The sequence below is a fragment of the Euprymna scolopes genome, chromosome 19 (genome assembly GCF_053919585.1).
Source record: "Euprymna scolopes isolate OS-2025 chromosome 19, ASM5391958v1, whole genome shotgun sequence".
In the NCBI taxonomy this organism is placed as follows: domain Eukaryota; kingdom Metazoa; phylum Mollusca; class Cephalopoda; order Sepiida; family Sepiolidae; genus Euprymna; species Euprymna scolopes.
In genome coordinates this window covers 123,882,861-123,908,003 of record NC_136500.1, presented here as the reverse complement: position 1 = coordinate 123,908,003, position 25,143 = coordinate 123,882,861, and the positions used below count along the sequence as shown (strand labels likewise).

Here is a 25,143-nt window from a genome sequence, read left to right as displayed (position 1 = left end):
TTTAAATACAATTCATTACAAAATAAACAATATGAAGATATTCATTTTGTAAAATTATTTTATAAAAAATATAAACAAATATGAAGATATTAATTTTGTAAAATTATTTTTGTTAATTTAATTTATTAAAAATATATAAAAAATATGAAGATATTAATTTGGAAAATTATTTTATTAAAAATATAAAAATATGAAGATATTCATTTTGTAAAATTATTTTTTAAAGTACAATATATTAAAAATATGAAAATATTCATTTTGTAAAATTATTTTTTTAAAATACAATTTATTAAAAAATAACAAATATGAAGATATTCGTTTTGTAACATTATTTTTTTTAAATGCAATTTATTAAAAATATAAACAAATATGAAGATATTCGTTTTGTAAAATTATATTTTAAAATACAATTATTAAAAATTTAAAAATATGAAGATAATCATTTTGTAAAATTATTTTTTAACTAAAATTTATTAAAAATATAAGAATAGGAAGATATTCATTTTGTAAAAATATTTTTCTTTAAATACAATATATTAAAAATATGAAATAATATGAAGATATTCATTTTGTAAAAAATTTTTTTAAATACTATTTATTACAGAATAAAAGATATGAAGATATTCATTTAGAAAATTATTTTTAAATACAATTTTTTAAAAAATAGAAAAATATGAAAATATGGATTTTGTACCATTATTTTTTAAAAAAACAATTTATTAAAAAAAATGGTAAGATATTGATTTTTTACCTTTTTTTTAAAACTACAATTTATTAAAAATATAAAAATATGAAAATATTCATTTTGTAACATTATTTTTTTAAAATAACTTATTAAAAATATAAAATAATATTAAGATAATCATTTTGTAAAATTATTTTTTCAAATACAATTTATTAAAAATATGAAAAATATGAAGATATTCATTTTTGAAAAATTTTTTTTTTGATACAATGTATTAAAATATAAAAAATATGAAGATATTCGCTTTGTAAAATTATTATTTTAAATACAATTTATTAAAAATATAAAAAATATGAAGAGATTCATTTTGTCACATTATTTTTTTCAAATACAATTTATTAAAAATATAATATTATGCAGATATTCATTTTGTAAAATTATTTTTTTGGATAAAATTTATTAAAAATATAAAAATATGAAGATACTTTTTTTTAATTATTTTTTTAAATACAATATATCAAAAATATAAAAAAAGGTGAGGATGTTCATTTTGTAAAATTATTTTTTTAAATACGATTTATTAAAAATATAAAAATATGAAGATATTCATTTTGTAAAATTATTTTTTAAATACAATTCATGAAAAAATATGAAAATATGAAGATATTCTTTTGTAAAATTATTTTTTAAAATACAATTTATCAAAAAAGAAAAAAAATGAAGCTATTCATTTTTTAAAATTATTTTTTAAATACAATTTATTAAAAATATTAAAAAATATGAAGATATTAATTTTGTAAATTTTTTTTTAAAATACAATTTATTAAAAATATAAAAATATGAAGATATTAATTTTGTAAATTTTTTTTTTAAATACAAGTTATTGAAAATATTAAAATATGAAGATATTTATTTTGTAAAATTATTTTATTTTAAAAACAAGTTATTGAAAATATAAAAATATGAACATATTCATTTTGTAAAATTATTTTTTTGGATAAAATTTATTAAAAATATAAAAAATATGAAGATATTCATTTTGTAAAATTATTATTTTTTAAAAACAATTTATTAGAAATATAAAAAATTATGAAGATATTCATTTTCTAAAATTATTTTTTAAATACAATTTATAAAAATTATTAGAAAAATACGAAGATATTCATTGTGTAAAATTATTTTTTTAAGTAAATTTATTAAAAATATAAAAATATGAAGATACTCATTTTGTAAAATTTTTTTTTTTCAATTCAATTTCTTAAAAATATAAAAAAAATATGAAGATATTCATTTTGTAAAATAAATTAGATCAAGTAAAGAATAGATACCCTGTAGCAGACGATGCAGCCTGGCGGTGACAAGCGCACATTTCAACTAACACCGGTGATTCGACCTTGACATTGGCACATAGGCACAAGGCGTCGGTTGTTTGTAAATACGACAAATAGCAAACATGCTCGAATATTCGCCAGCAATTTCTTTTTTAATATATTTACAAAACTTTTAAAGATTTAAAAGAAAAAGTATATATTTACAAAACATTTTTTAAAAGTAAGTAATAAAATGAACGTATTAAAAGATATTTAAATAAATGGGTGTCTTTCTGTTTCGGATTTTTTTTCGACCAAGAATGATTTTTATGTACCGTGTTGGGGGGGGGGTTCTGTGTGCGTTTTTAAGACAATTCAATATTTATTTAATTATTCTTTAAAACATTAACTTCAGCGACAATTAATATATTTTTAAAATAATATTTTTAAATATTAAATTTTGACGAATATTCGCGAGCAAGATTTTTTTTTTTTAAATAAAAGATATTTCTATAAATGGGTGTCTTTCTGAGTGCGTTTTTAATATATTTACAGAACTTTTTAATTACTGTTTTATTCTTTTTATCAAACAAAAATAGAACTTTTATAATGACATATATATTATGGACTGTTTTTCAAACATCGAAATTTTAAATTTAAAGTTAGTTTAATTTAAATAAAATAAAATAAAATAAAAAAAGACCAGGTGTTTTTTTTTCAATTAAATTATAAACTTTATTTGAACTTTCAACAAACTTTTACAGACACAAAAAATAGACATTATAGATATTTTATAATATTTTTTTAAAAATATATTTAACGAAAAAAAAATTTTTTTATCATTTCATTGTGGGATAAAATTTCAAAGTAATAAATGGCGAAAAAAAAAAAAGATCTCGAAAGGAAAAAACATCTCGTCTTTTTTTTTTTTTTTTTTTAAATAAGACTTTAATTTTAAAATTTCGATGTTTGAAAAACAGTCCATAATATATATTTCATTATAAAAGTTGTATTTTTGTTTGATAAAAAGAATAAAACAGTAAATACCCCCCCCCAAAAAAACCCAGTCCATTAAGTTCAAATAAAGACTGTTAAAACACATATATAAGGTTCATTCTATACGATTTGGGCCATTTTTTTTTTTTTTACGTTTTTAATACAATTCAATTTTTTTTTAAAGTGCGATGTAATGTCGGTGGTCAGTGATTTTTTAAATTTCGATTGTTTATACTTGTGATTTTATTATGCATAAAAATTGCCTCGGCCTAGAAGGATTTTCCCTAGGCCGAGGCAATTTTTATGCATAATAAAATCACAAGTATAAACAATCGAAATTTAAAAAATATATTATTTTATTCACATATCTTTTTATAACTTTTATTTTTATAAAGATGAAATGTAGTATCACAAGATAGAAATCTTTTTATATTTTTTATTTTTATTTAAAAAAAAAAAACGCACTCAGAAAGACACCCATTTATTTAAATATCTTTTATTTAAAAAAAAATCTTGCTCGCGAATATTCGTCAAAATTTAATATTTGAAAATATTATTTTCAAAATATATTAATTGTCGCTGAAGTTAACGTTTTAAAGAATAATTAAATAAATATTGAATTGTCTTAAAAACGAACGCAGAACTCCCCCCCCCCATAAAAAACACGGTACATAAAAATCAATCTTGGTCGCAAAAATCCGAAACAGAAAGAGACACCCATTATTTAAATATCTTTTATTTACATACGTTCGTTTTGTTACTTACTTAAGAAAATGTTTTGTAAATATATACTTTTTCTTTTAAATCTTCAAAAGTTTTGTAAATATATTTTTTAAAAAATTGCCGGCGAATATTCGAGCATGTTTGCTAGTTGACATGTTTACAAACAACCGACGTCATGTGCTTGTGTCAATGTCAAGGTCGAATCACCGGTATTCGTCGAAATGTGCGCCGGGCATCGCCAGGCGTCGTCGTCTGCTACAGGGTATCTATTCTTTACTTGGTCCGAAAATTAAAAAAATAATTTTTTAAAGTCGAATTAGTGTTTCAACATTTGAACAACGCTCACGCTCAGCTGACACCGATGATTGCCGGTCTCGCCCGATCCATGCTTGATGGGAAATCACAAGAATTCGGGTCAAATTATGCAAGAGTACCAGAATGTCATTTAATTGACTATCGAAAATAACGTAAGGTGGACGTTGACGATCCTGCCACTTTTCAAAAAAAAAAAAAAAAAAAATCGCTAAAAAACATGGCGGACGACCTACACACATGACACTGAAAGTAATTAACGCTTCCTCTGATACGTGACCGGAAGTTAGGGACATATGTAGGTACGTGAAAGAAAAATTCAAAGTTAACATATCTCAAAATGGAACAGCTCAGCAGAAAGAGTATGCAGAGACCATTCTAATGATACTTGAACCACCTCTGTAGGACAAATAATAAGAAAGTTACAGCAATTCTAAAGCTGAAATTTGAGTCTAATTTTTGACAATAGAATCAATGGATTTCCTTAACAAAGTTGTGACCGATATCAAGATTTTTCACAGTTATTTTGTCATAACTTTCTTATTTCTTGTCCGATTTCAAAAAGACAAATATCACTGGAGAGCTTATTGAATGGAGAACAAGAAAAATATATTTTGAAAGTTTATTAATGAATTATTTACAAGATTAAGAGGTAAAGGGGGATGCTGGGGCGGAAGATGTAGTCAATTACTAAGGCAATATTACATCCCCGCATATGAAGTCTGCTGCTAATTCTGATTTTTTTTATGTCAAAATAAACTGCAGAAGCACCGTTTTTTTTAATTTCTCATCATACAAACACCAATAAATATAATTTTTTTTTTTTACATTTCTCATGAACTTTTAGCATATAAATTAAAATTTCGGGTTCGTATTACTACTGTACACATAGATTCGAAAAAGTTGCCAAAAAAACAAATATATAACAAATAAATGTTATCAAAGGCAAGATAAGTTACTTTTCTACCTAACTGGATATATTTTTCGTGTTTTTATTCAGCTCGAATACAGTGTTTATCGATGTATTGGAAAATTCAAAATGGCGTCCGACACTCTCTTTAACACGGTAAGTTCAAGAAAAGATGTTATAAATAATAAACTAGACAAAATACTGTTAGAAATTCGCTCATTATATGTTACCGTGACATAAGTTGGCATATATTCGGTGTTTTTTTAGTAGTATTTTGTCTAGTTTATTATTTATAACACCTTTTCCCAAACTTACCATGTTTAAGAGAGTGGCCGCCATTTTGAATTTTCCAATACAACGGTAAGCACTGCATGTTTTTCGAGCTGAATAAACATGTTATATTGAATAAAAACAAAAAATGTATCCAGTTTGGTAGAAAAGTAACTTATCTTGCCTTTGATAATATTTATTTATTATATATTTGTTTTTTGACAACTTTTTCGAATGTGTACAGTAATACAAACCCTAAATTTCTTTTAAATTATTAAAACTTTTAGAATTTAAAGTTTGCAAAATGTGCATAATAAAAAATATATTCATGAAAGTTTTATTTTTTAATTTTAAAAATAACTCTTGTATTTTTTTTAATTGTAAATTTGTTTATTAGTTTATCATAGAAAAAAAAGCAAAGTAACAAAATGGAAGAAAAAAAAAAGCAGCTCGATAAAATGATAAAATATTCTGCCGGGGAGAAATGTTTTGGTTTAAAGAAAGTAAAATAATTTAAATCCTAAATCCTAAAAGTTCATTATGCTGAAATAAATTTTAATAATTTAAAAGAATTTTTTTAGCCAGCCGTAGTTTAGCGTCATTGCAGTTGTTGGAAAATATTTGTAAACAAAGTGCGTAGGTTAACGATATGGCGTTAGTGAAATTTTGAAAATTTTCGTAACGGCTTCACATTTTAGGTAAACTTAAAACCAATGAAGGTAAAGTCATATAGGCTTCATATTTCGCACAAATAAGGTTTAATATCTATATTAACGAATATATATAGTTTCAAAACTATTACAACTTACCTTCAGGTCTAATAATGATGATTTAAATGACACAAAACTTCACTTCAAAATTTTTTACACTTCTACTGAACGTATGGAAATAATTCAAATACCAGCATGTAGCGAAACATGTGTGCTACCTCATCAGTATCCCTGCGGTGTAGTTAACCCCCCCGATATAGGTGGTAAAGGCAAATTTATGACACATACCTCAGTGCACAGAATTACGGCTTACTCAAGTTACCAATGCCACTTAACCCTCGCAAAAGCCTTGGCATTTTCACATACCTAACATATGTGTATTTGTGATATATGAATGATGGAAAATAATTGGTTTTGTTTTTTGAAAAAAAAAGAAAAAATTTTTTTCATTAAATTGTTAGGTGAAAGAATGGTTAATACTTAGTGCAGTTTCGCCAATGCGATAAATACGAACTTAAATTGTTAGGTGAAAGAATGGTTCGTACACTCGTGCCAAAACTACACAAGTAGCAAAAAGTGTTATGTTTTTGTTCTAATTTGTCATATTTAAGAAAGGACCATTAAAAATGTTTTGGTAACAATTCGTTCATTCATTCACGTATATAAAATCAAAACAAATACACATATGCCTCTAACTTCTGGTCACGTGTCACAGGGAGCGTTAATTACTTTCAGTGTCATGCTTGTGGGTCGTCCGCCATGTTTTTTTTTTTTTTTAGCGATTTTTGAAAAGTGGCAGGATTGCCAACCTCCGCCAATAACTGTAATTCGAAAAAGGTTCCATTTAAATTATTTGTTCAAAAAAAAGAAAAAAAAAAGAAATGGGAAAACAACAATTTTTTCTGCTTTTCTTAGAAAATTGTTTTATTAAAATTTTATTTTCTCAGATTTTAAAATGTTTTTGCATTTATATTTTAATACATTTTTTTTTATACAATAAATGTTTTGGTTTTCAAATATGTTTTTGTTCGGAAAAAAAAAAATCAAGTAAACTATTTACTCTTATATTTATACTAGTCTGGGTGCCCAGTTGCCCGAGTGTTTGTAGGTGTTGTTCAGAGTGGACAGTTTAACAGGTCGTTCCCCCCCGCTCTTCACTGGGGAGGGAGCTGAGGTGTGTGAAAATAGAGACCTTGAAGCAAACCATGCAAGCAAAGATATTCACTTTCCATTATTCTGCGATCGACACCTGGAAAGTGAATAAAACCAATCATCGTCTTGGAGTCAATGTGTTTCGTCCAAACAGGTTCCCCTCCAAGAACAAAATGAATTCCAGGTGGACAAGATCAACGAGGCATGAAGTTAAGTTATGCCCAAAATACATGTATCACACTGATGTAATGGATCATCCCGTCATAGATGAAATGAACTAGGGATATATTGACCCTCTCACGTGACTGAGGCAGAAGGAAAAAAGACAAGAAGAGAATAAGAAAATACGTCGAGTAACTCTTATGTCACATGTATTCCCTTGTAAATAGACCCCTTTGTCTTTCACCCATAACCCCGTGTTTCTTGCTGTATTCTTATTTAAGGATATAACACACACACACACACACACACACACACACACACACACACACACACACATATACCTGCATATGAACAATTAGATATGAATATATCATAGACAGCAACAACATAAGCTAGGGTTCAAACAGTGAAGAATCACCAACGAAAGACATTTAGTGACACGTATACACATCAGGATTAACCCTTCGTTTCAAATACGCATATAAACATTTAGACGATTATACAACATACACTGTTTTGGTGCCTTTTTGGTACACGAGAATATAACAGAGCTTCTGTAATGTACTTTTTCGGTAGGATGGACCGCCACAATTTGTTCTTTCTAAAAAGATTTTACTTACAGTTTTTGGTCTGCTTATCCGGTTCTAATATTTTTTTTTTTTATAGTTCAGGAAATTGGGTTTTATCCGGTTAATTTTATAAAAGTTAATTAACAGAGCTGTTATTTTATTTTTCATTTGGGGTTACCGCTTGAAAAAAATTATTCCTCGAATCCTCATATTGCCAGTGTCATGGGAACACTGGTTCATTAAATTACTTTTCCTTTTATGAGTTTTCGAATCCTCTGTCGCCAGAATTATAAGAACACTGGTTTGTTGCTGTTGGACTGGTAAGGCATTAAGGTTTCAGTGTGACTCGAAATTTTATGTTGGCAGTGTTATGGCTCTGAATTAGCCACAATAAAAACAGAACACCAGTGTAAGTGTATTAATAAAAAAACAAACGGGTTATGAATTAACAGAGTGCTTTGCATTACACAGAGCATGTGAGGTTAACTCTGGAACTAAAGCCATTACTGAGATCGTTAAGAGTTCCAGTATATGATGAGGATGGTTAAGTCAATTAAGAGGGCGGTTTCCCCCATAATATTACATTAAGATGAATAACTGAACAAAAAATTATAGCATTGGTTTATATGAACACTTAATAAACTAACAAAATTATTATTTATTAAGAATTATTAAATTAAAATGAATGTTAGTACATATCGTCACTTTTTTCCTGTATGTGAGTGCATACACATATTAATACTATACATGATCGCAACAACTTGGCCTTCAGGATAAGATCACAGTGTAGTATCTGTTCTTCAGATGCTCCACTTCAATTTCTTGTTCTCTGTCAGTGGAGGAGAAATCCTTCACGACTGAATTTTTATTTTTGTTCCTTTTCTCCACGTTAAAAAACGACCCTGGTGTCTAACTCTGTCCCGTGGGGAGGCATTGTAAATAGGAACAAATAATGTATGCAAGACAGTTTTTGTTCCTCACTTTCTCGGTGTTTGAAAGCTGCAAGAGGTATATCTTCATCAAAAAGAAAACCAAGTTATATTTCCATATTGCTTTTTTGTTTTCGTGTTTTTGCACCCAATTCTTTTTACGTGTAACATTGTTTTTAGATTCACAAAGTCAAAATCTCCATCCAAGCTTGCTGGTTAACCCACAGCCTGATTCTGTCAACTCTGAATGCCTATTAGGTGAATATATGATAACTCGTTTCTTTGTTCATTCTCTTACACACCAGGTTATAACCAAACTGTTATATTTTATTTTGTAACATTCTTCTCCATCGCCGCTGTCCGGGAGTCACAAAATGAAACAATGTTTGGTAGCGAGACAGTCTATTCATCCGTATTGTTTAATAGCGTAGTGTCTTACTCGTTTTTGCTATAGAATGATATGAGTTTCTTTAGTTGAATTTTTGTGATACTAGAATCAATAATAATTAATAAATGCGAATTCATTTAATTTGACTTGAAAACAAGAATATTCAAAAACAATTTGTTCTTACAGGTATTTTGTCGTTTTTTTAAATGATTTTATACTTTTTTAGGGGGTGGAGTTAATGCTTTTCGGGCACTCCCTAATAAAATAAATATTTCAACACAAGCTACTGAATAAACGAACAAACGACTTCGTAAAACTTGCAAGGAAAAGGTTTATTGAAGTAAGGCAAGATGCCATTTAGATATAGCTGGGATAGAACTCGCCTGCCTTTGCCCGGTAGTTATTCCCAAGTGGGGACCGTCGATACCGATGTAGGCAGAGAGAGAGAGAGAGAGAGAGAGAGAGAGAGAGAGAGAGACAGAGAGAGAGAGAGAGGAAATAGGCCCGCTCTCTTTGACGTCTCGCTGGAAAAGGGAAGAGTTTTTCTTGTCAGGGGCGGAAGCAGCTATAGTTCCTTAAGGGGGTAAGGAAGATCCCTGCGCTATGCCTATGATTGGTCAGTATGTGCCATATCGCACAGTCAGGGGAGGCACTGACGCATAAGAAAAGAGTTCTATTTGTTTCTGCTACACTTTCTTATATTGCATTATATCCTTCCCTCTCTATTATGAGAATATTAATTAAGAATAGTTTTGTCAATCGTGAATCCTTTCAAGCATGTTCTATGTAATACTGTTTAGCTTGAAGTTCTCCTATGAATAAATAAGAATTCTTAGAATAAAACTATACACATATTTTGCAAGGATATGCCGTTTACTAATTGTGTGATCTTTTCATGTATCAGTAAACTTGATATATTGTGTAAGAATGACTTTCCATTTCAAGTGTGTTCTATGTAATACTTTACTATTATTGAACTTCTTATATTAATAAATGCAAATTCATTTAATTTGACTTGGAAACACAAGAATATTCAAACACTTCAGAATAATGTTGCTTTTCCTTTTGTTTTTATTATTTTACTTTGATTTAAAAGATCAAATGGATTCATCCTGGAGCTGACGCTTGATTTCATTATGATCTGAATTTATATTCGAGGTTTAAGAATAGAGCACGTTTCCTTTAAGGCTGCTACCTGTATTTCATTACAGCTCAGTCTACCAAGGATTGCTTTTATTTCTGAAGATTATTTTTTATTAGGTCAGTTTCTCCTATCACAACCGGTATAATGTTTATTTCTTTCAGAGACCATGTCGTTTTTAGATCATTTTTAGGTCCTGATATTTTGTTATCTTTTCCCATTCAGCTCTTTTAAGGCATTTGGGACTGTGACAGTTCTTTCAGGAGTCTTCCATATTACAGGTTGGATGCAATAGTTGCAAGAACAGAGATGAGTGCAAAGTAGCGCTCCTGTAAGCATTAGGGGCTGTACTCCAGATTTTCTGTAGGTGTGGTCTCCATTAAGATATCTCCAAGATTGGTGTGGTCGCAAGGCAGCAAAGGCTTAGTTTCAGAGATTTCATTCTATAGATGATTGTCTTCCATGGCTGACAGCGCCACCTGCCGGCTTTTTAATCTAGGTTATCTCCCTGTATCCATTATGTTTTGATCCTGGATCATGTAGTCAAGTCCATCTCGTGAGAGATATGTCTGAAAGATCTTGCACAATATTTTTTAAGCATAGACACATTGGATCAGCCAAAAGAATATAACATTATGTGTTTTGCTAAATTTTTATATAAACAGATGCATTTATTACATATGATAGTGATAGATCCAAGTGCGACACACTCTAATATAAATTTAATAATTAAAAACATTAAGGCAGAAACGAGTGGAGCACACTCTCATATGCGTTTCGGTAATCATTCAAAACAATGCTTAAATTTCTTAGATATTTTTGTTCTAACCATTATGCTAGTTCGTATATTTCGCTAGATTTCTATTTAATTCCATGTTAATTTGAACATCACAAATCTGAACTGACATAATGATTGTAGTAGTCCATGAAAAGATTATGATTTTTTTTCAAGTCATGAGAAGAGTATTGACGAAGTTAAAAAGGTATCCTTTGTCTCTTCATTCTATGACTTTTGCTTCATCTCGTACCATTCAGGGCATGAGGCTGGGATAACTAAACAATAACGAACATCCTATCCTCTACATATTCATAACAACCTTATTGAACTCAAATATAAGCAGCTGGAAATTCTACTGACAATGTCAATTCCTAAAAAAATGTACTTTCTTAACACGAGTAGTCAGTTTGTGTAAAGTCGAACAGAATGAAGGAAGAAAGCGACCACGTGTCTGCGCATGTTGTCTTACCTGCTGGGAGGATCACAGGGAGGGCAGAAATTAAAAATGGCGGCTGTGGTTTTTGTAAGATTATTGAGCGATGACGTCAGGCCTCACGTGACTGTTTTTCTGGCCGCCGATTGGCTGATGATGAACGCTTGGACAATAAAAGGAGTATGTTCAGAAGATTGAAGACAGTGTGTATCAACTGCATCAGTGTGATTAGAAGTTCAACATGTTAATCAACTGCCGTAGTTGTGAAACGAAATCACCCAACTTTTTCACTAACAGAAAATAGTATTATGCTTTTACTATCCAAATCCACTACCATGTATGCCCTTGTAATACTGCCTTTAAACCTCATATACATGTATATATACACACATACATTATATATATATATTCACATAAAACCTGTGTGTCTTTTTTGTACTTCAATATGTTTTTAAATTATGAAATGCAGAGAAGTGAAATTTGGAAGTGAACACTGGAAAAGCATAACAAACTGCTTATTTCCCTGATTTTGTGGAATTTGATTAAATATTTTGAACGTTATGCTGTTTTCTATTTTCTGGTAATTTTAAGTGTGTATCTGTTGTGTCTGTATCAATAACAACACGAATGCAGAAAGTAAAGGTAAAACAAATATATTAAGACGAAAAGATAATACATATTTACAAAGGTGCAGTTTTACTGTAGTTGGAAGATTGTCCAGCAGAAGGCGTGTTAAAGTCTCATGCGTCTTGCCTATCCGGCATTCAAACACAGCTCTCCGGTCTTGCTGACTTGATACCTTTATCTATATCTTGTTCACCCACGTATGCTAATTAGTGGGCGTCTCCACAACAGTATCACTTTATTGCAAGTGTTTAAAAATGTATATTTTTGGTAATAAAACAATATTCTTACTTCATATTTATTTTGATATAAAACATTGAAACACAAAACAAGAACGAATTTCACATTATTTTGTTTTAGGAAATCCTTATATATCAACAAATTTTCAATACTTCAAAACTGATGATGCGAGTCGGTGGATTTGAAAGGATGTGATGCTATAGGAAACTTTCAAAATCTTCCTAGGAGGTTCATCATTTGAAGAAAATTGAACACCTTCTTCATAAACTTCATATTTATTATTGACCAAAATTGCTCAATTGGGTTTATATCTGGAGAACAAGGTGGCCATGTCATTAAATTTTCTCCACTAATGCCTAATGACTTAAGGTAGGTTGTTGGATCCTTGGCTGAGTGGGATGGCGCATTGTCGTGCAAAAAAAAAATCAATTTGCAGTGACGTGTCAACAGAAGATCATAAAACCATGGTAACAAATGCTCATTTGATAATAAAATATAAGACTGGTTTGTCAGTTTGACACATTCATGCACTCGATATTTTCTAATTATTTCATTGCAGAATATTCTAGCCCCAAAATGACACCTCCACCTTCCTGTTGACGACAGAATTTATGGGTAGTCAGAAATCCAAGAGGATTCCAAACATTGGCCCATCAATGGTTGCTCTGGCTTCATCGGTGAAAAGAACATTTTCAAAACTGGTTTTCGTGTATTTCTGAGCCCAAGCCAAATGTTTTTCCTTATGAGTTTCGTTTAAAATAGGTCTGGCTATGGGCTTAATATTTCTTGGAATTTCGGTTAAGACATTGCAGCATGTCTTTCTGGACAAGGTATTCCAGCCTTGTCAAATATAGCAGCACTGTTGCTGTCCGGCTACGTGATAAGTTGATGGTGAGTTTTTCTAATATCACAAGCAGAAACTGACTTTCTTGTGTTTTTGTCCTTCCTTGGTTTGATGTTTGGATTTTCAATGAATGAGGACAACGTTCTTCAATCTCTTCATATTCCTTAGGAAGATCTCCGAGAGATAAACCTTCTGCAAAGCCCGAATCAAAACGTTCCTTTTCACCAGATGTAAATCGACCTTTTCCAGGCATTTTGGAAGACCTGCAATACAGTGATACAGACTTACCAGAAAATAGAAAAATTAGCATAATTTTCAACATATTTGTTCCAATTCCACAAAAATCAGGGAAATAAGGTAATGGCGTTTTCTTTTATCTTTGTCATAAAACATTTTTCTGATTGATGTTATCATTGGTGTTAATGTTCCCAAATATTTGACAATCTCTCAAGTTGCATCTCTCCACGGATCTTCCAATCGAGATATTTAATAATTTGTTTAGACATATAGTTGAAAAATCATCTGCCAATAAGATTGGGCATCCATATATTAGTTGTGAATTTTCATATGTTTTACTAAATGTGATTTTTGAGAGCAAGAATATTCACACTTTTGACAAGAATATGGTTTTTCCCCAGTATGCGTTCTCATATGTTTCACTAACGTTGATTTTTCAGAACAAGTATATTCACAGATTTCACAAGAATGTGGCTTTTCCTTAGTATGAGTTTTCATATGTCTCACTACATTTGATTTTCGAGAACAAGAATATTCACACAGTGGACAGGAATGTGGCTTTTCTCCAGTGTGCGTTCTCATATGTTGCACTAATGTTGATTTTTCAGAACAAGAATATTCACACAGTGGACAGGAATGTGGCTTTTCTCCGGTATGAGTTCTCATATGACTCACTAAATTTGATTTTGCAGAACAAGAATATCCACACACTGGACAAGAATATGGCTTTTCCCCAGTGTGAATTCTCATATGAGTCACTAACGTTGATTTTACAGAACAAGAAAATTCACACAGTGGACAGAAATGTGGCTTTTCTCCAGTGTGTGTTCTCATATGTTTCACTAACGTTGATTTTATAGAACAAGAGTATTCACAAATTTCACAAGAATGCGGCTTTTCACCAGTGTGAGTTCTCATGTGTGTCACTAAGTCTGACTTTCGAGAACAAGAATATCCACACACTTCACAAGAATGTGGCTTTTCCCCAGTGTGAGTTTTCATATGTCTCATTAAGTCTGATTTTTTAAAAAAAGAAGTATCACAAACTTGACAAGTATGCGGCTTTTCTCCAGTATGACTTCTTATATGTCTCACTAACGTTGATTTTTCAGAATAAGAAAATCCACAAACTTCACAAGAATGTGGCTTTTCCCCAGTATGCGTTCTCATATGTGTCACTAAGTCTGACTTTCGAGAACAAGAATATCCACACACTTCACAAGAATGTGGCTTTTCCCCAGTGTGAGTTCTCATATGTCTTATTAAGTCTGATTTTTGAAAAAAAGAATAATCACAAACTTGACAAGTATGCGGCTTTTCTCCAGTATGACTTCTTATATGTCTCACTAACGTTGATTTTTCAGAAGAAGAATACCCACAAACTTCACAAGAATGTGGCTTTTCCCCAGTGTGAATTCTCATATGTGTGATTAACTTTGACATTGCAACACAAGAATATCCACAAACTTCACAAGAATATGGCTTTTCCCCAGTGTGAGTTCTCATATGTGTGACAAATTTTGATATTGCAAAACAAGAAAACCCACAAACTTTACAAATACATGGCTTTTCCCCAGTGTGAGTTCTAATATGGCCTACTAAATTTGATTTTTTAGAACAAGAATATCCACACACTTGACAAGAGTATGGCTTTTCCCCAGTGTGAATTCTTATATGTGTCACTAGTGTTGATTTTTTAAAACAAGAATATCCACACACTTCACAAGAATATGGCTTTTCCCCAGTGTTAGTCTTCATATTGGTCACTAAAGTTTATTTATGAAAACAAGAATATCCACACACTTTACAAAAATGTGGCTTTTTTTCCGGTGTGAATTCCTACATATTTACTCAATTGTACCTGGCAAAATGATTATATCCACAACACACGTTCTTTTAATTTCAATCATCTTATTCATTTGTTCAGGCTGAAGATGCGGCACTATACAGATGACAAACATCCACATACTACTTTATATATTTCAATCGAGATATCTTTTTAAAATGCTATTTCAAATTTAGAGTTTATAAAGTGTTACTTTTCTACAATATATTTTTATATCTGGTATTAAAAAGATATTCAAGAAGATATGTCACATACTTTTCTGATTCTTTATATTTGAACATTACACACATTTTCACAAACATTTATATTACCTTCAAGTCGTGTTATGTTTCCACCACTGTTTATCAAAATTCATTAAATAGTATTATCCAGTATAATAAATTTTCTCACAGATGTCGCCGTAGTGTTCCAAATAAGGTAATAACTGTTTACAACTTAATGTTTAGAAATCATGATCCTCCATTAAAATTGAAATAGGGTTCAATCAGGAACGTCTGTAAAAAATAATGAAGTTCAACATTTTTAGTATTTATATTCACATATTTGTATTTTGTTTATTGTTGCCAATATTATTAGATTGAACACACAACATCTAGATTTATTTCATCTAAAAAAATTAATATAAAACACATCGCAAAAATGACCAGATTTTGTTTATTTATTATCAATATTATTAGATTGAACACACATGTAGCTTTATTTAACCTAGAAAATCATATACGACACATCACAAAAATGACCAGATATTTTCTAACTTGACACAGAATAAATCGATACAAGTGTTGCTTAAGTTATTATCTAGTTGAAATAATATTTAGTGTTTTGGTATGATTTTCATCATAGTGAGAAGAGATATATTTATATATACAATACTACAATATATATAAATGTATCTTAATGTAACAACTAAAGTAAATTACAATATGTCCATCCAAAAAGTATTTATTGCATACAGTTTTGCTTTCTTCAATCACGTACGTATAACTGATATATAAATATGAAAAATTATCAAAAATATTGAAACATTTTCTTAATATTTGGTTGTTTTGTACCAAAAATGAAAATAATTTGGTTGAAAAAACTACAGTGATATTCTATATATTTCTATTTTTGTTCATTCATACGTTTTTTTTACTAATATTTGTCAATCCTATTATTATCGATCTTGCTATCTATCTATTTAGATATATGTGTATCTATCAATCTATATGTTTCTATATTTATTCATTCATATGTTTTTTTCTTATATTTGTCAATCCTATTATTCCATCTAAATATTGGTATGAAAATATTTTTAGTTTACAAATTGTCAAATACATTAGCAAATAATTTCAGAACATTAGAAAGATTTCTTGAAAGAATGTGGGTTAACTCAACCCTGCTAGAAAATTACTTTGGTCTTGAACTATCCTGGACGTCTACATTTGCATATGCATTGTGTGGGGTATATGGTTAGAAAGAAAAAAAAACAAAAAACAAACATACCAGGCGTATTTGCATCGCTCTTTGGGAAAGAAGAAAGAAAGAAAGGCTAGCTCATTTATATACTACAATATATATATATATATATATATATATATATATATATATATATATATATATACATGTATCTTAATGAAAGTAAATTACCATATGTCCATCCAAAAAGGAATTTATTGCATACACGTTTTTGTTTTCTTCAATCACGTACGTATAACTGATATATAAATATGCAAAATTGTCAAAAATATTGAAACATTTTCTTAATGTTTGTTTGTTTTGCACCCCTCCCCCAAACAAATACTAATTTGGTTGAAAAAGCTACAGTGATATTCTATATATTTCTATTTTATATATAGTAATTGTACCCCCTTGACATACATACTGCGAATTAACCTGAAAATCAGCAAAATCCCACACCTTCACTGTTGATGTCCATATATATACCAAAAAAACTTTTACTCTAATAGTTCTTTTCCTCGGTCTGATAGACTCTGGAATTCCCTTCCTGTTTTCTGCTTCTCTGACTGTACTGAAATGCAGTAGTTTAAATGTAATGTGAAAAGACATCTCGTTACTTTCCTGTTAGTAATAATCCCAAATAATAGTCCCTTACATCCAGGTGGTAATACGATAAAATAGCGAAAATGTCTTGAATGTTTTATCTTTAAATATATGTTCATTCTGCAGTGTAAATATGCAAAATTATCAAAAATATTTAATCATTTTCTTAATGTTTGTGTTGTTTTGTACCCAAAAAATTCTAATTTAGTTAAAAAAGCTACAGTGATATTCTATATCTATTTTATTTATTCATATGTTTTTCTTATATTTGTCAATCCTATTATTCCATCTACATGTGTTTGAGGGAATATAACCACTCACCTCTAGTTCATCAGAACATAAAAATTATTTGTAACTACAATCGTTTAACTTATAAGTCTGTTAATGTTTCATGTGTCTTTAAATATTGGTATGAACAAATTTTTAGTTTACTAATTGTCAAATATGTTAGCAAATAATTTCAGTACATTAGAAAGACTTGTTGAAAGAATGTGGGTTTTCGCAAACTTGCTACAAAATTACTTTGGACTGAATGAGGGTTTTCTCAAATTACTTTAATTCTCCTGGACGTCTACATTTGCATATGCATTGATTATGGTTGCAACATATAACATTGATTAATTAAATAATTGTTTATATAGAAATCACTAGAGACTCTGTACAAAGGCACTTGATATTAAAAGTATTAACAAGAACTAAATATGATAGAACACAAACTATTTACATTCATCTGAAAGAGAAATAGTAAGAATTGCCTGTTTAGAGATGATGATGCATTATACAAAGATAACTGAACAGCGAATAGAGGAATACCAGAAGGTCAATGAACACAAAGGCAACATATACTTATTTATTTTTAATCTGGAAAAGATTAAAGTTATATGTAAGAAAAACAGTAGGAATTGTCTATTGTTGTGAGATAATTGTTAAAAATACAGCAAGTCTAAATGAAAGGGGATTGATTGTATATAAAAAAGAGGGAGAGTTGTTGATGTATGATAAAGAGTGTACTGAGAACATGTTTGTGGAGAAGGAAACAGTGACAAGAGGACATTCCAAGAAGTTATTCAAGCATTAATTAAGACTCAACAAGACTTTTTGAAATAAGGTGGGTTTTCTGAACCCTGCTAGAAAATTACTTTAGACTGGGACTATCCTGGACGTCTACATTTGCATATGCATTGAGTATTGTTGCAATATAAAGGCAGCTGCAAATAGCATAACAATCATCTTAGACATAAGGTTAAAAAAGAGTCTTTATCTAATAGGTTCCGCCCATACGTTTAAGCTCAACTCTGTCCATCACTATATAGTAATTGTACACTATCGCCATACATACTTTTATAACAGGTGTGTAACTGATCATGTTGAATGTTGGATCTTTCAATATTAGTGACTAAATTACTGTAAACAGAAAATTAATATTAACCCTAACCGTATTATCATATGATATTTCTGTAGTTAAAGTCCCATATAATAGCCCCTTAGGTCCGACTGGCATTGTGACTTGTTTTGGAAAAAAAAGTCAGTAAAAAAATTTATGATCATCATTATTATTTAGGTTTTAGCCAAGCATTTTAGTACAATGCAACTGTTATGTAGTTGTAGAACACAAGAAGTTATCTGTTATTTATCTGTCTGTCGAACTATCCACATATCTTTGTGTATCTATCGATCCAGCTATCTATTTAGATATCTATCTATATCTATCGATCTTGCTATCTATCTATTTAGATATATGTGTATCTATCAATCTCGTAATGTATTTATTTATTTATATATGTCTGTGTATCTATCCCGATCTAGCAATCAATCTAACTAGCGAGGTAAACAAGAGATGAGATGTGATGTTATGTTTTGATAAAAAGTTGTCGAAACATTATTTAGGTATAAAATGGACAAGTTGCACCGGAAGTTCGAAAAATAGCTGACTGGAAGGACTTGGTTGTTGATACATGTTCTAGTTAGCTGAGAAAATAGTTGAGTTGGGATTTGGACGTCAAAGAGAGTGGACAGTTGAACAAGTCTTCCACCCTCAGAGGGGAGGGATCTAACGTGTCTCAAAAATGGTGACTAATAGAATTAACCACCCAAGCAAAGATACTCACTTTCCATTCTTCTGCGACCAACACCTGGAAAGTGAATAAAAACTATATATAAAACCAACCATCGTTTTGAAGTGAAATGTATTCGTTCAAACAGTTTCCAGCTTCCCTCCAAGAACAGATGAAGTTTCAGGTGGACCAAAAGACTAACGACGCAGTTGATAAGGTATGTTGAATACATGTATCAAACACACACACACACGCACACACCCGCATAAGAACATTTAGACAATCACGGATGAACTCAAATAGGTCACAAAGATAACTTGGGTTCAGATAGGGAAGAACCCACTAATGACATACGTAACATGACACGAACACACTCAAACTCCACTATACAACATAAGATCTCGCTCTTCGTCATTCCATCCAGTTATCATATTTACTCTTCATTTTACAAACGCTGTGGCGACACGTAACCAACCACACAGAGGGAAATGACCAGTCAGTTTCTCGCACACTGAAAATACAAGTAATATGAGTAAGTCTATTGGGCACTTCTGGAAGGTCAGTTCCATGCCACCATAATTTTCTGTGCTCCTCCTGGACACATATTCCCATTACATGTGAACCCTGTCTCAGCTCTTCTGGGGTCTTGCTTTCCTGACTAACTTTCTCCAAATGTTCCTTGACACATGTTGCAGAACCGACACACTTTCATTTAAAAAATGTTGTCAGTATATGAAGACGTAGTTGCATTCATAGTCTTATCCTGGCTGAGGACAGCATTAACAATGGTGCGCATTATTAAAGGGGCAACGTTAAGCCTAAATCCAAGGTACGTAAATCAATATTGCTGTCCCTTGATCTCTACTGTTTAAAATGGCCACAAGGATTTGTCAACATGTACTTGCAAATAGGCTTGATGTAGATTCAGCACTGCAACATTTGATCGCTGTCACCATTCCCTCCAAACGTCCACATTGGCCATATGCACAAACATATTCGTTTAGCTCCTGATAATCCATAATAGGCCGCACCTTCTGTTTGTTCTCCACAACAGCCATGAGGGAGATTAGTCTTTTGGAGGGCCAGGTTTGTCCTCAGGATATGCAAGGAGCCAACTGTTATTGATCCAACACTGCAGTTTGCGATCATATTCCTCACAAATTGTATGCAGTGGTCTATTGATGTGAACAGTGATAATCAGCAATGCACCATTTACACCAGTTTGGGAGATGAGATTGGTACTGAATTCTCGCCCCCTTGCTCGTTTCCCGGACAAAACTGAGCAATGTGCCCTCACCGCTGACATTGGTAACATATGATAGGTTTTTGAAGCTTGACACCAACATCTCCTCCCATCGCACTATCCAGTAGGCAACCACTTGCTCTATGATTGAGTCCATTACACTTGTAACACCATCATGAAGTGTCCGTCTCCTTCGGTGTAATTTGTGTCGATTGTGCAGCTAATGCAGCTTGCACTGGAACTTCCATGCAGTTTTTTAAAATTGCGCAAGTGCTCACCAGCACGTGTGATAGATCTAGGTTATCCATCTGGGAGGATGCTTGTAACAAGTTTTCTGCATCTTCTGGCAATCCAGCAATGGATGCATGGCAGGCATTAATCTGATATGCTGCCAACACCCAACATGTATAGTTCAGCCAAAAATATGTCGACTGTTTCACCTGGTTGGAGGTGGGGCACTACAAACTGCTTCCATGCAGTGAAAGGATCCAAAGCAAATGCTGTGTACAGTGTTTTCTTCATACACTCAAAATTAGTCTGCTTTTCCTCACTTAATTTCTGGTACACAGCATATGCCCTGCCTGACAAGGGCATTGGAATGACACATTCGATGCACTTCAGTCCACTCAGCTGACATATTAGTTCAGTTTTCTCCAACCACTCCACTATTGACTGTTCGGATTCACTGCCATCAAATATGAGCTGTGGATCGAAGGCCATGATGAAATAGCTTCACACATCATAAGGGAAGAGAGAGCACCCAAAAAAGGATATATTTATATAACAAGTAACAGAACGGTCCTTAACAAATCTCTCCACGCAATCCCGAACAATATCTCCAAATCAACATGCCACACTACCGTGCTAGACAACTACTAACACCTGAAAGTATCCTGTATCTCTATAAGGCAACCATTCGCCCATGTATGGAGTATTGCTGTCACATCTGGGCTGGTGCATCTGCTACTAGTCTCTCGCTCCTTGACAAGGTTCAAAAGAGAGTCGCAAACCTGATAGGCCCTGAACTGGCATCTAAGCTTCAGCCTCTGTCCCATCGACGAAATGTTGCATCCCTCTGCCTGTTCTACAAGTATTTTAGCGGTGAATGCTCTGACGAACTGCAATCACTTGTGCCCCCACGACGTGAGCACCCTCGACAAACCCGACAGGCTGCTAAATCCCACCTCCACACTGTAGAGATCCCTAGATGTAAAAGATCTTTTTACTCCAATAGTTTCTTCCCCAGAACCGCTAGACTCTGGAATTCCATTCCAGGTCCCTGCTTCCCCAACAGTACTGACGTGCAGAAGTTCAAGTGTAACGTGAACCAACATCTTGCTGCCCAAATCCCTACATAGTACCCCAGTAGTTGTTTCCCCTGATAGTAGCCCCCTACACCAAAGTGGCAATTTGCCTGTTTGGGGTGAAAATGTAATAATAAAAAAAAACAAAAAAAAAACTACCGAACATTTGTTGAATCGACACACCTGTTCCTGAACAACACTGTCGACCAACACAACATGCCACTGAACAATATCGCTGAATCAGCATGCCAACAATATTGTTCAGTGCCGTGTTGTGTGAATTTGCTGGTATTGTTCAGGATTGCATGGACAAATTTGTTTAGGACCGTGCCATCACTTGTGATATAAAAATATATTTTTTGGCACTCTTTTTTTTCCCTTGTGAAGCGATATTTAATAGATTTTTTCAAGCTAAATTAAAGTTTCGCAATATCTTTATTAATTAAATTGTTAGGTGGAAGCACAAAATAGTTACAAAATACCTTCCCCTCTCTATGTTAAGAATGGCTTTCAAAATAATAGCATTATTATTTCAGCATGGTAACAAAAATGCATAAGTACTAATGATTTTTATTAAATACAGAAACAAATCAACATAATTAGAAATATTGTTTCGGATACATAATAATATACGTAGAAAATTTTACGTTATGTAATTCTTGTATCGTTAATGCATGATCAACAATTTGCATTTTCATTTTTTGTTTATTAATGGTTTACTGAGATCTTAATTTTTCTAATTTTTAAATAAAGTAAAATGTTTAACTTTCTATAACCAAATTTTTTTACTTTAATAATATTTTTATAATAATATATACATAATTAATAATTAAACAATAATTATGTTTTGACGATAATTTCATTTTTTTTGAATTCTTTAAAATAATTATATTTTTATAATAATCATCACGTAATTAACTCTTAAACAATAATTTTATGTTTTGACGATAATTTCATTAAAAATAAAATCTTTTTACAATAATTATATTTTTATAATAATAATTACGTAATTAAAAATTAAACAATAATTAAAGTTTTTTTACAATGATCTCATTTTGAAAAAATTCTTTTACAATAATTGCGTCAATTTTAATAGCCAATCAAATTACATTCTTACAGGCGGTGGAGGATGGAGCCCCAAATATGTCTCTGTATTTAGCTCACATTTTGGTTTATTTAAACAAGAGAACTCGCACATTTTATGTAAACTTTATAAAAGAAAGTGATCTCCATTCTAAAATGTTAAACATTACATAAGAAATAAAAAAAGTCAAACCAAACAAAATGATTTTAAAAACGTTACAACAATTAAATATCGAAAAAGCAGGGTTTTTTTTTTTTTGTCTCACAATTCGACCACCTCCGAATTAAAACATTGTGTTTATGGTAAATATTATTAGTTTTCCACTAATCACACACATTTTACTTAAATAAACACAGTTTTCACAAAAAATTAAATTTCAGATTGAAAAAGTAATTTTAAGAGATTTTTAAATCGAAGATTCAAACTATTTTAATCACGTTTGGCGTAATCAATATTTTTTATTGGATTGCTAAAGCAACTTATTTTTATGTTTAAGATTATTTGAAAAGTTATGCAAATAATTTAAAAGTTATTGAATGAAGTTTTTTTTTTTTAAACAGTTTAAAATAAATAAATAAATAAATAAAAACTTACCTTTCATTCCGAGAATTCAATACGGGGGGGGGGGGGATTAAAAAAAAAAAAACGGGATGAATTCGTTTTTTTTCTTTTGCGTTCCAAACAGAAAATTTGTTTTGTTTGTTAGGATTTCTTAAGTAAATTTATACAACTTTTGTTTTGTGTGTTCAATTTATTAAGAAATAAAACATAAAAATTAAAAGATTAAAAACACGATTTTAACGTGAAATTATTTAAAAAGAAAATCAGCTGCTAAGAAACAAGGGAGTGAGGTCATCATAAAACGGTGTAATCATTATTTTGTTTCTTGTGTAAAAATGTCCGTTCATAAATTGAACGTGTCGAATTATTTTCCTATCAAGTTTAGAGTTTTGTCAATGCCCGATTTAAAAAAAAACATTTTTTTGTAATTTTATCTTTTGTGAATTTAATTCATTAAAAATAAAATATTTTAAAGATATAAAAAATCATATTTTTTTAAAACTGAAATCTTATTATTTTGTCCTCCAAAATCAACAGCGGTTGGTCCGTGTTGATTGTGGTGGTTAGTTTATTACTAATTGCCTGAGGCGCCCTTACCGGGGAAATACCAAAGAGGTTAAACAGTTACGTTTTGCGGGTCAGAGTGCGTCTCCTCGGGAGTGCTGATACTACATTAAATTCTATTAGCCACTATCTTATGTAACTTTCGAACACTATTTTAGACACATTCAATCGTTATAATAAAATACTACATTAAATCCTAGGAGCAACACCATAACAATCACAACATTTTTAGAGGAAGCGGTACTTATTTTTCTCTCTAAATATTTAATCCTACCACCGCTACCAATAAACATTGGAAGGAAATCTCCACGTTCCACAGATTCTACTGTTATATACTGGATGGTATGGCGGTGACGTCTATTCTGTTTTGTTGTTGTTTGTCTTATGAAGAGTCTTAGTGTTTCATCTAGCCAGGGTCCATTCTATTTTATGAGCATCAAGCCCGTATTTTAACTATCCGAGATTTTTGAATATCTCAATAGATAGAGAGATAGTTCGTTTGACATTTATGCATATATGTTTGTTGTAAGTCGTCTAGTGAATGGAATGACCGCTGTTCATTTATCAATGAATAACGAGACGCTTTGTTATAAAACAACTTAGTTTATTTAATAAACATTCATATACACATAATACGGCGGTGGAGGTGGTGGGGGAGATAGTGTAGGTGGAGAGGGTGTGGTTGCGATCGTGACAGGCACTTGAGCGTCGTCTGTCCTCCTCTCTCTGCTGTCACTCTCTGACTGACCTCTTCTTTTGTTTATCATTTGACTTTTATGAATTTTCGACATCGTAATCCGTTAACCAATTTACGTCATCAACCCACATTCTGACCCTCTTACTTGCGGACGAATTACGTCATCTTATTCCCGGGTTTCATTTTTGTCGGTCAGGGTTTAAGTTCATTCGAACTTTGCTCCATTCAACGGTCTGACCCATAAACCGACTTGCGTCATAGGACCAGGTCATCCAATTCCAGGTTCCATTTTTGATGGCCCGGATTTCGAGTTCATTCGCACCTCTCCTCTCTC

General features: G+C 31.2%; 1 long non-coding RNA gene across 1 annotated transcript; it reads right to left on the bottom strand.

The window, feature by feature from the left end:
- Window positions 1-9,427: 9,427 nt before the first annotated feature.
- LOC145239953 (uncharacterized) lies at window positions 9,428-23,839 on the bottom strand. Its single transcript, XR_013862437.1, has 2 exons — window positions 23,582-23,839; window positions 9,428-15,753 (listed from the first exon to the last, which is right to left on the bottom strand). It is a non-coding gene; the product is annotated as an uncharacterized LOC145239953 (long non-coding RNA).
- Window positions 23,840-25,143: the final 1,304 nt, after the last annotated feature.